This window comes from Desmodus rotundus, chromosome X, assembly GCF_022682495.2.
Source record: "Desmodus rotundus isolate HL8 chromosome X, HLdesRot8A.1, whole genome shotgun sequence".
Taxonomy (NCBI): domain Eukaryota; kingdom Metazoa; phylum Chordata; class Mammalia; order Chiroptera; family Phyllostomidae; genus Desmodus; species Desmodus rotundus.
The window spans coordinates 27,740,940-27,752,090 of record NC_071400.1 but is presented as its reverse complement, the minus strand read 5'-3'; the positions used below and the strand labels follow the sequence as shown (position 1 = coordinate 27,752,090).

The 11,151-nt window shown below is 39.1% G+C and overlaps 1 pseudogene; it reads left to right on the top strand.

The window, feature by feature from the left end:
- The first annotated feature begins 1,883 nt into the window (after window positions 1-1,883).
- LOC112310912 (U2 spliceosomal RNA) lies at window positions 1,884-2,004 on the top strand (annotated as a pseudogene).
- Window positions 2,005-11,151: the final 9,147 nt, after the last annotated feature.

Below are 11,151 nucleotides of genomic sequence, written 5' to 3'. Positions count from 1 at the left end.
TTATGAAGTGACCTTCTGGGTCTCTTTATGGCCCTTCTTTGGAAGTCTATTTTGTCTGATATGAGTATTGCTACTCCTGCTTTTTTTTCCTGTCTGTTAGCTTGGAAAATTTGTTTCCAGCCCTTCACTTTCAGTCTGTGTAGGTCTTTTGTCCTGAGATGGGTCTCTTGTAGGCATATGTGTGTGTCATGTTTTCTTATCCATTCAGGTATTCAATGTCTTTTGATTGGAGCATTTAATCCATTTACGTTGAAGGTTATTATCGATAGGTAGATATTCATTGCCATTTTTTCCTACCTGTGTTCCTCTCTCTTTCTCTTTTCCCTCCTTTACTTAAAGCAGTCCCTTTAGCATCTCTTGCAGAGCTGGTTTGGTGGAAGTGTATTCTTTTAGACTTCTTTTGTGTCGGAAACTCTTTATGTGGCCTTCTATCTTGACTGAGAGCCTTGCTGGGTAAAGTAGTCTTGGTTGCAGGCCTCTGGTTGTCATTACTTGGAATATTTTTTGCCATTCTCTTCTGGCTTAGAGCATTTCCATTGAGAAGTCAGTTGCTAACCTTATTGGGGCTCCCTTGTATGTTACTTCCTGTTTCTCCCTTTAAGATCCTCTCTTTGTCTTGGAAATTTGCCATTTTAATGATGATGTGTCTTGCAGTGGGCCTCTTTGGGTTCCTCTTGCTTGGGACTCTCTGTGATTCCTGGATTTGGGTGACTTTTTCTCTCCTCAGATTAGGGAAATTTTCCATCATTACTTTTTCAAACAGGTTTTCTATCCCTTGCTCTTCTTCTTCTCCTTCTGGTATTCCTGTTATACGGATATTGTTACGTTTCATGTTGTTCTGCATTTCCCTTATTGCCTCTTCATTCTTTCAGAGCCTCTTTTCCTTTTCTTGCTCTTTCTCCGTGTTTTTTTCTACTTTGTCCTCCAGCTCGCTGATCCGATCCTCTGCTTCATCAAGTCTGCTTTTCATTCCTTCTACTGTGTTCTTCAATTCAGAAATTTTGTTCTTCATTTCCTCTTGGCCCTTGTTGATAGCTTCTATTTCCTTTTTCATGTTGATATAGTTTGCACTGAGTTCATTGTAGTTTCCCTGTAGTTTCTGGTTATTCCCTTTGAGCTCAGAGAGCTCAGTGAGCTTCCTGATAACCATTGCTTTGAACTCAGTATCTGATCGTTGACTTGCCTCTTTTTCAGTTAGCATTCTTTCTGAGGCTTCCTCCTTTCTTTTCATTTGGGAGTTGTTTCTTTGTCTTCCCATTGTTTGTGAGACTCTTCTTGTTAGCCTCTGCTTCTTAAATTGATGTATTCTGACTCCCTGGGTTTATGGTATTAACTTCTATGGTAGAATGCCAATGGGATTCGGTGGTGCTGTCTCCTTAATCTCCTGTGCTCACTGGTCTTGAGCTGACGTTTATGGGTGTAACATGGTCTAACTCTGGTCTTTTCAGCACTCCAGGTTTTCTTGTCTCACCGTCGGATCTTGCAGTGTCCTCTATCTTTTTCTCCGATCTTCATATATGCTGGAATACTGTTGGCTGTTCGCTCTGCTCCTCAGATTAGCTAGGTATTTCACTGGCGTTGAGTGGAAGTGGACTCTGCTCCCACCTATCTCACCGCCATCTTCCCGCCAAGTGGAACTTATTTTCAAATCTTGAGGAAAGTAGTAGGTCAAATTGAACACTTGCAATGTGGTATATCTATATACATAGCTCTCCCAGATGAAGGTAAAACTTGAGAAACAAATCAATAAGCAAGACAAACGCATTAAGAGGTAGAGTCCTGTTTATTTTTCTATCACCTAGTATAATGATGCTTTTGTTTAAATGTATGTTTCTCCTTTACTATAGCCAGTCATGACTATCATTTTAAAAAACATGAATTTTATCGTTTCTTGGCATTTTGGCTAAGATCAAGTGTAGTATCTGTTCATATTAGTTTTAAAAATGGATTTTACTAACACAAGTGAATTGCATACTTCCATTTTCTGACAAACATCCAACTTTAATCAATATTTTCACAGAATAAGACACCTGAAGAAGAAAGTATCTATTATCTGAGTTAAGTTGATATAAATGGTTATTCTGCACAAAAGAACTATAAACATAACCCTAACTGACCCTAAATTTTATAATAGTTGCCCTTTGTTCCTGGATATTAGTCAAGATTATGCTTTAGCCAGGACAGCCTTTTAATGAAAACCACTAAATTACAAAATAGTCAAACAGGTTTTTCTGACTGACCCAGAAGCCAATTCTTTATAAGGACATAACTAATCTCTTCCCGAGTATACGTTGGCAACTTGCCAATACTTCTCTCCCATCACCTTTCCACATCCATGACCCCAACTTTTTGCCTTCTTTCGCCGTGCCAGGCCAAAATCATCTATTTAGCATCTTATATAGCCCTATCTTAATCATGAAGATGAGAAAAAAGGTAACCATTAAGAGACATAAGAGTCAATGCCTTTTTGCCTCTGCCTGCAAGGAACACTCCAGAGAGAGTAGGGTTGCTCCTGGAGCTAAAAAGTAAAAACAAACAGAGTTGTATGTGCATTGCTAATGTAGAAACACCTAAGAGTGACCTCTGTTTTTCTTTTTTTTCAAATTAGCCTTCCATATTCAACCAAATGGAAGTTATTGCAATTTTTCAATGTGCTAAAATCATGGAAACATATTATGAAATGGCAACTTGGAAACTATTAAATAAATAGTAGAAAACAGCTTATAGCCCTTCTATAAAGAGATTTTCCACACACTTAAAGAGAATTAAGTCTATGTATTTATATCCTTTATATGTTTTCCTTTCCATTTACATTTTAAGCAATTTAAGTATATTTATTAATATTTTGTCCTTCATGATCCTTTTTTAAAATTATTTTTCTAATGGAATGAAGGAGTACTGGTGAGGTTGCCACTGCTATTGCAATGTACCCTGACTTATGAAAGTGAAATAGTGTTCTCCTATCCAGCCATGTTAGGCCAACTTACAGCTATTCTTTTTAAAAGTTATTTTACTGTTGTTCAAGTACAGTTGTCTACATTTACCTCTCACCACTCCCCTCCCCCACACCAGCCATCCCTACCACCCTCCCCTGCTTCCACCTCCTCTTGGTATTGTCCATGTGCCCTTTATAGCTGTTCCTGAAAAATCTCCCACTTCCTCCCATTCTCCCCTCCCACCTCCCTTCTGGTTAGTCTCAGATTGTTCTGTATTTCAATGTCTCTAGTTATATTTTGCTCACTTGTTTGTTTGTTTTATTAAGTTCCACTTTAAGGTGACATCATACGGTTTTTGTCCTTCACTGCCTATCTTATTTCACATAGCATAATGCTCTCCAGTTTGGTCCAAGCTGTTGCAAATGGTAGGAGCTCCTTCTTTCTTTCTCTTGTGTAGTATTCCATTGTGTAAATGTACCATCGTTTTTGATCTACGCATTTCCTGACGGGCACATAGGTGGCTTCCAGCACATGGCTATTGTAAATTGTGCTGCTATGAACATTTGGGTGAATAGGTTCTTTTGAATTAATGTTTAAGGATTATTAGGTTATAATACCAGCAGCGGAATAGTTGGGTAAAAAGGCAGTTTGAAAAGAGAACCAACTATATGGGAAAACATATTTCCCAATGATACTTGGACAAGGGTTTGGTCTCAAAAATATACAAAGAACTCACATGACTCCTCTCCAGTAAGACAAACAGCCCAATTAAAAAATGGGCAAAGGCTTGAACAAACACTTCTACAAGGAGGACAGACAGAGGGCCCAGAGCCATATGAAAAGATGCCAGCATCACTAGCCATCAGATAGATGCAAATTAAAACCACAACGAGATACCACTTCACACTGGTGAGAATGGCCATCATAAAAAAATCAGCAAACAACAAATGCTAGTGAGGATGTGGAGTAAAGGGAATCTGAGTACACTGTTGTTGGGAAGGCAGACTGGTGTACCCACTGTGGAGAAAGTATGGAATTTCCACAGACAAGAAAAAAATGGAACTCCCTTTTTTTTTTAAAGTTATTTTCTTGTTGTTCAATTACAGTTGTCTGCATTTTCTCCCCATATCTCCCCCCTACCCCAGCCAGATGCACCTCGCTCCTTTGCTTCCACCTTTCCCCTTGGTTTTGTCCATGTGTCCTTTATAGTAGTTCCTGAAAACCCTTCTCCCCACTGTACCCTCCCCCCTCCCCACAGGCTATTGTTAAATTGTTCTTAATTTCAATGACTCTGGTTATATTTTCTTTGCTATTTTCTTCTGTTGATTATGTTCCAGGTAAAAGTGAGATCATATGCTATTTGTCCCTTACTGCCTGGCTTATTTCACTTAGCATAATGCTCTCCAGTTCCATCCATGCTGTTGCAAAGGATATAAGTTCCTTCTTTCTCTCTGCTGCACAGAATTCCATTGTGTAAATGTACCATAGTTTTTTGATCCACTCATTTGCTGATGGACACATAGGTTGTGTCCAGTAGTTGGCTATTGTAAATTGTGCTGCTATGAACATTGGGGTGCACAGGTTCTTTTGGATTGGTGTTTCAGGGTTCTTAGGGTATAATCCCAGAAGTGGAATTGCTGTGTCAAAGTGCAGTTCCATTTTTAGTTTTCTGAGGAATTCCATACTGTTTTCCACAGTGGCCTCACCAGTCTGCATTCCCACCAAGAATGTACTAGGGTTCCCTTTTCTCCGCATCCTCTCCAACATTTGTTTGTGGATTTGTTTATGTTGGACATTCTGACTGGTGTGAGATGATATCTCACTGTGGTTTTAGTTTCCATCTCTCTGATGGCTAGTGATGCTGAGAATCTTTTCATATATCTCTGGGCCCTCTGTAATGTCTTCCTTGGAGAAGTGTCTGTTCGAGTCCTTTGCCCATTTTTTAATTGGGTTGTTTGTCTTCCTGGAGTGGAGTCATGTGAGTTCTTTATGTATTTTAAAGATCAGGCCCTTGTCTGAGGTATCCTTGGCAAATATGTGTTCCATATGGTGGGTTCTCTTTTCATTTTAATGCTCTTTTCTTTACCCATGCATAAGCCTTTTGTTTTCATGAGGTCCCATTTATTTATTCTTTCATTTATGTCCCTTGATTTAGGGGACATTTCTGTGAAGATGTTCCTGCGTGGAATGTGTGAGATTTTCCTGCCAATGTTTTGGGTTTTTTTAAATTTTTATTATTCAATTACAGTTGTCTTCATTTTATCGGCGTCCCTCCACCCCACCACAGCCAAACCCACCTCCCTCATGACCTCCACCATCCCCCTTGATTTTGTCCATGTGTCCTTTATAGTAGTTCCTGTTATCCCTTCTCCCCACTGTCCCTCTGCTACTGCCCCCTCCCCACTCCCCTCTTGCTCTTGTTACACTATTCTTAAGTTCAATGTCACCAGTTATATTTTGTTTTCTTTTTTCTTTTGTTGATTATGCTCCAGTTAAAGGAGAGATCATACGGTATTTGTCCCTCACTGCCTGACTTATTTCACTTAGCATAATGCTCTCCAGTTCCATCCATGCTGTTGCAAAGGGTATAAGCTCCTTCTTTCTCTCTGATGCATAGAATTCCATTGTGTAAATGTACCATAGTTTTTGGATCCACTCATTTGCTGGTGGGCACTTAGGTTGTGTCCAGTACTTGGCTATTGTAAATTGTGCTGCTATGAACATTGGGGTGCATAGGATCTTTTGGATTGGTGTTTCAAGGTTCTTAGGGTATTATGCCAGCAGCAGAATTGCTGGGTGAAAGGGAAGTTCCATTTTTAGTTTTCTGAGGAAATTCAATACTGTTTTCCAAAGTGTCTTCACCAGTCTACATTGCCACCAACAGTGCACAAGGGTTCCCTTTTCTCCGCATCCTCTCCAACATTTGTTTGTTGATTTGTTTATGTTGGCCACTCTGACTGGTGTGAGATGGTACCTCACTGTGGTTTTAATTTGCATCTCTTGGATGGCTAGTGATGCTGAGCATCTTTTCATATGTCTCTGGGCCCTCTGTATGTCTTCCTTGGAGAAGTGTCTGTTCACGTCCTTTGCCCATTTTTTAATTGGGTTGTTTGTCTTCCTGGAGTGGAGTCATGTGAGTTCTTTATATATTTGAAAGATCAGACCCTTTTCTGAGGTATTCTTGGAAAACATGTTTTCCCATACTCTTGATTCTCTTTTTATTTTAATGCTGTTTTCTTTAGCCATGCAGAAGCTTTTTATTTTGATGGGGTCCCATTTGCTTATTCTTTCTTTCATGTCCCTTGCTTTAGGGGACGTGTGTGACAATGTTGCTCCATGGAATATCTGAGATCATCCTACCGATGTTTTCCTCTAGGACTTTTATGGTGTTACAACTTATATTTAAGTCTTTTATCTGCAGTTTTGTTGTTGGTATAGAGGAACACCTTTGATTTCTGAGTGGTGACTTTGTATCTGGCTATTTTGCCAAATTCATTTATTAGGTCGAGTATTTTTTTGGTGGATTCCATAGGATTTTCTATGTACACTATCATGTCATATGTGAACAGTGAGAGTTTCATTTCTTCCTTTCCAATTTGAATGCCATTTATTTCTTTTTCTTGTCTGATTGCTGTGGCTAGGACTTCCAACACTATATTGAATAGGAGTGGTGAGTGCAGGCATCCTTGTCTTGTTCCTGATCTTAGTGGAAGAGCTCTAAGTTTTTGTCCATTGAGTATGATGTTGGCTATTGGTCTCTCATATATGGCCTTTATTATGTTGAGGAAGGCTCACTTTATTCCCACTTTGCTGAGTGTTTTTATCAGAAATGGGTGCTGTATCTTATCAAATGCTTTTTCCACATCTATTGATATGATCATGTGACTTTCGTCTTTCTTTTTGTTTATGTGATGTATTATGTTTATTGATTTGTGAATATTGCACCATCCTTGCATCCCTGGGATGAATCCCACTTGGTCCTGGTGGATGATCATTTTAATGTATTGCTGGATAAGGTTTGGTAATATTTTGTTGAGAATTTTAGCGTCTATGTTCATCAGCGATATTGGCCTGAAGTTTTCTTTCTTCATTGTGTCTTTATCTGGTTTTGGGATTAGGATGATGCTGGCTTCATAAAAAGAGTTTGCGAGTCTTCCATCAGTTTGGATTTTTTCGAATAGTCTGTGAAGGGTAGGGTTTAGCTCTTCCTTAAATGCTTTGTAGAATTCTCCTGTGAAACCATCTGGTCCAGGGCTTTTGTGTGTTGGGAGTTTTTTGATGACTGCTTCAATTTCCTCTGCTGTTATTGGTGTGTTCAGGTTTTCTGCTTCTTCTTCATTCAGTTTTGGAAGATTATATTTTTCTAGAAATGTGTCCATTTCATCTAGGTTTTCAAATTTCTTAGCATACAGTTCTTCGTAGTAATTTCTTACAATCCTTTGTATTTCTATGACATCAGTTGTAATATCTCCTCTTTCATTTTTAATTGTGTTTATTTGGATCCTCTCTCTTTTTTTCTTGATGAGCCTTCTTAAGGGCTTGTCATTTTTGTTTATCTTTTCAAAGAACCAGCTCCTGGATTCATTGGTCGTTAAAATTGTGCTTTTAGTCTCTATGTCACTTAACTCTGGTCTGATCTTGGTTATTTCCTTCCTTCTGCTTGCTCTGGGCTGTCTTTGTTTTTCTTCTTCCAGTTCTTATTGGCGTAGGATTAGGTTGTTTGTTTGAAATGTTTCTATCTTTTTAAGGTAGACCTGTATTGGTATGAACTTCCCTGTCAGGACTGCCTTTGCTGTGTCCCATAGATTTTGGTATGTTGTGAGTTCATTTTTGTTTGTTTCCAGGAACTTTTTGGTTTCTTCCTTGATCTTATTCTTTACGCATTCATCATTTAATAGCATTCTATTCAATCTCCATGTTCTTGAGTGTTTTGGGGTTTTTCCCTTTGTGTTGGTTTCTGATTTCAGTCCCTTGTGGTCAGTGAAAATGCTTGATATTATTTCAGTTTTCTTGAACTTGTTGAGGCTTGTTCTGTGTCCTATCATGTGGTCTATCTTTGAAAATGTAATATGTGCCTTTGAAAAGAATGTGTATTTTGCTTCTTTGGGATGAAAGGCTCTATATATATATCAGTAAGTCCACTTCTTCCAGGGCAAGTTCAATCCCACAATATCTTTGTTGATATTTTGTTTGAAGGATCTATGCATTTTTGACAGTGGGGTATTAAAATCTCCTATGATAATTATGTTGCTGTCAATATCTTTCTTGAAGTCCTCCAATATTGTCTTTATGTATTTGGGTGCTCTTATGTTGGGTGCGTTATATTTACTATGTTTATATCTTCTTGATGGATTCTTCCCTTTAGAATTATGAAGTTCCCATCTGGGTCTCTGTTTTTGGCTCTTTTTTTGTAGTCTATTTTGTCCGATGTGAGTGTTGCTACCCCGGATTTTCTTTCCTGCCTGTTTGCTTGGAATATTTGTTTCTAGCCCTTCGTTTTCAGTCTGTGTAGGTCTTTTGTTCTAAGGTGAGTCTCCTGTAGGCAGCATATGCATGGTCATATGTTCTTATCCATTTCACTATTCTGTGTCTTTTGATTGGGGCATTTAATCGATTTCCATTTAAGTTTATTACTGATAGATATTTATTCATTGACACTTTTTCGTACCTGTGTTCCTCTCTCTTTCACTGTTTTAATTCCTGTTCTCAAAGCAAGCCCTTCAGCATCTCCTGCAGAGCTGGTTTGGTGGAGGTATATTCTTTTAGACTTCTTTTGTCTGGGGAGCTCCTCATTTGGGCTTCCATTTTAATTGAGAGCCTTGCCAGATAAAGTAGTCTTGGTTGCAGTTCTCTGGTTTTCATTACTTGGAATATTTCTTGCCATTCCCTTCTGGGTTGGAGTTTTTCCATTGAGAAGTCAGCTGCTAGTCTTATCAGGGCAGTCTTGTATGTTACTTACTGTTTTTCCCTTGCTGTCTTTAAGATTCTCTCTTCTCCTTGAAATTTTTCCATTTTAATTATGATGTATCTTGAAGTGGGCCTCTTTGGGTTCCTCTTGATTGGAACTCTGTTTTTCCTGGATTTGTGTGACTTTCTGTCATGAAATTAGGGAAGCGTTAACCCCTCTTCATTCTTTCTGAGCCTCTTTTCCTTTTCTTGCTCATTCTGGGTGTTTTTTACTACCTTGTCCTCCACCTCTCTGATCCAATCCTCTGCTTCATCAAGCCAGCTTTTGATTCCTTCTACTGTGTTCTTCAGTTCAGAAAGTGTATTCTTCATTTCCTCTTGGTCCTTGTTGATAGTTTCTATTTCCTTTTTCCTGTTAATATATTTTGCAGTGAGTTCATTGTGGTTTCCCTGTAATTTTTGGTAATTCTCTGTGAGCTCATTAAGCTTCCTTATAATCATTGCTTTGAACTCAATATCTGAAAGTTGATTTGCCTCTTTTTCATTTAGCATTCTTTCTGAGAGTTCCTCCTGTCCTTTCATTTGGAGATTGTTTCTTTGTCTTCCCATTGTTTGTGAGACTCTTCCTGTTAGCCTCTGCTTCTTAAGTTGATCTGTTCTGCCACCCTGGATTTATGGTGTAAACTTCTGTGGTAGAATACCTGGTGAGATTCACTGGTACTGTCTCCTTGATCTCCCGAGCTCACTGATCTCAGGCTGTGGTTTATGTTGTGTCTGTGTATGTCTTTGGTATTGGGTTGTTGTTGGGTCTTTGTTTGGTGGGTCCTTCCCACCAGCTGGTTAACTGAGGGTCAGTCTGTCACCCCCTCTTTTATTCTGTTGTGCAGGTGTGGGCAGGTTGTGTTGGAGCTGGTGCTTTCCTATGTACAAGGTTTCGAGGCTTTTCTCTTGTTCTTGTTCAGTTGTTTGTTCTGAGTAATTTCTCCACTATTTAGTTGTATTTCCAGATATGTCCTTTGTTGCATTAGTGTGGCTTCCACTCCCTCCTTCACCTTCTTCTGTTATTATCTGTTGGTGGTTCCTTTGTTGGTTGGTCTCGTCTTCCAGGGGGTGTCCTGCTATTCACAGCTTCTACCTACTCTTTTTTGTGATAGGGTGGAGGGGGAAGGTGAAATGGTTTAAGATAGCAGGAGTGTATTCTATGATATTTAAAGTACCAGCCTGTAGAGAAAAGATAGCAGATCCTTTGCATATGTATAGTGTTAACCGTGATAATTCACCTACCTAGCCACTTTTTAGAAAAGGTGGAAAGAAGATAAGACTCTTGTTGGGGGAGGGAGGATTGTGAGTTGGATCTAGAAAGCTGTGAGCTTGTAGGAGGTCAGATTATGATGTAAATTGGGAGTGAAGCATAGAAAATATGTATGTGAGAGATTAGAGTTAACCACACCAGTAATAAAGTTCAGGAAACAGTGAAGTGGGCTAAGATCTGGGAGGGGTGCTGTGTAGTATTTACAAATGTGTGGAACAGCTATTATTTACAATAGTAATGGAGCAATAATCATATGACAGAATCTATGTGATCTGGATAACTAGAATAGGGAGTATAGGTCCTAGAGTAGTGTGCTAATGGAACACAAGTGAAGTGAAAGACAGTTAATTACCAATACACTATGAAAGAAAGAACAAGGGGAAACCAGTGAAACAATGCAAATTAACCAGTCAAGTGAAGAAGACTAAACAGAAAGAAGAGAAATACGAAAATACCAATAAAATGACAGATATAAGAATAATGAAAAAAATAATAATACAAATATACAATAACTTGCAAGTTCTCTGAAGTAGCAAAGTGAAATTTGTTTCACTGTCGAGCTGTTGGCATGCCCCCTCTTTGGGTCCATCTCTGATCTTTTCACAGTTCCAGGTTTTATCGTCTCACTTGTGGGAATTAAAAAAAAAAGAAAAGAAATGAAGAAGGAAGGAAGAAGAGATATAAAGGGAAAGAAAGAAGGAATAAAATAAGAAAGAATGAGAGGAATAAGGTGTTAAAAGAAAAAATAATAATAAAGAATTACTTAAAAGCAAAACAAAGCCTCCCGCTGGCTTCAAACTAGCCAAGTCAGTTTTGCTGGTCTTTTTGGGTGCAGCAGGCTGAGGAGGGCTTAGTTTCACTCTTCTATGCTCCTGATCAGCACTCTGCCAGCCTCCAGCCCAGTTCCCCAGCAGCCTCTGGTCCCACAGTTTCAGGCGTGCACTCTCCTTGGGGTACAGGTGCAAGTGCGGGGCCTTCCTTGCCACACTCTCTCCC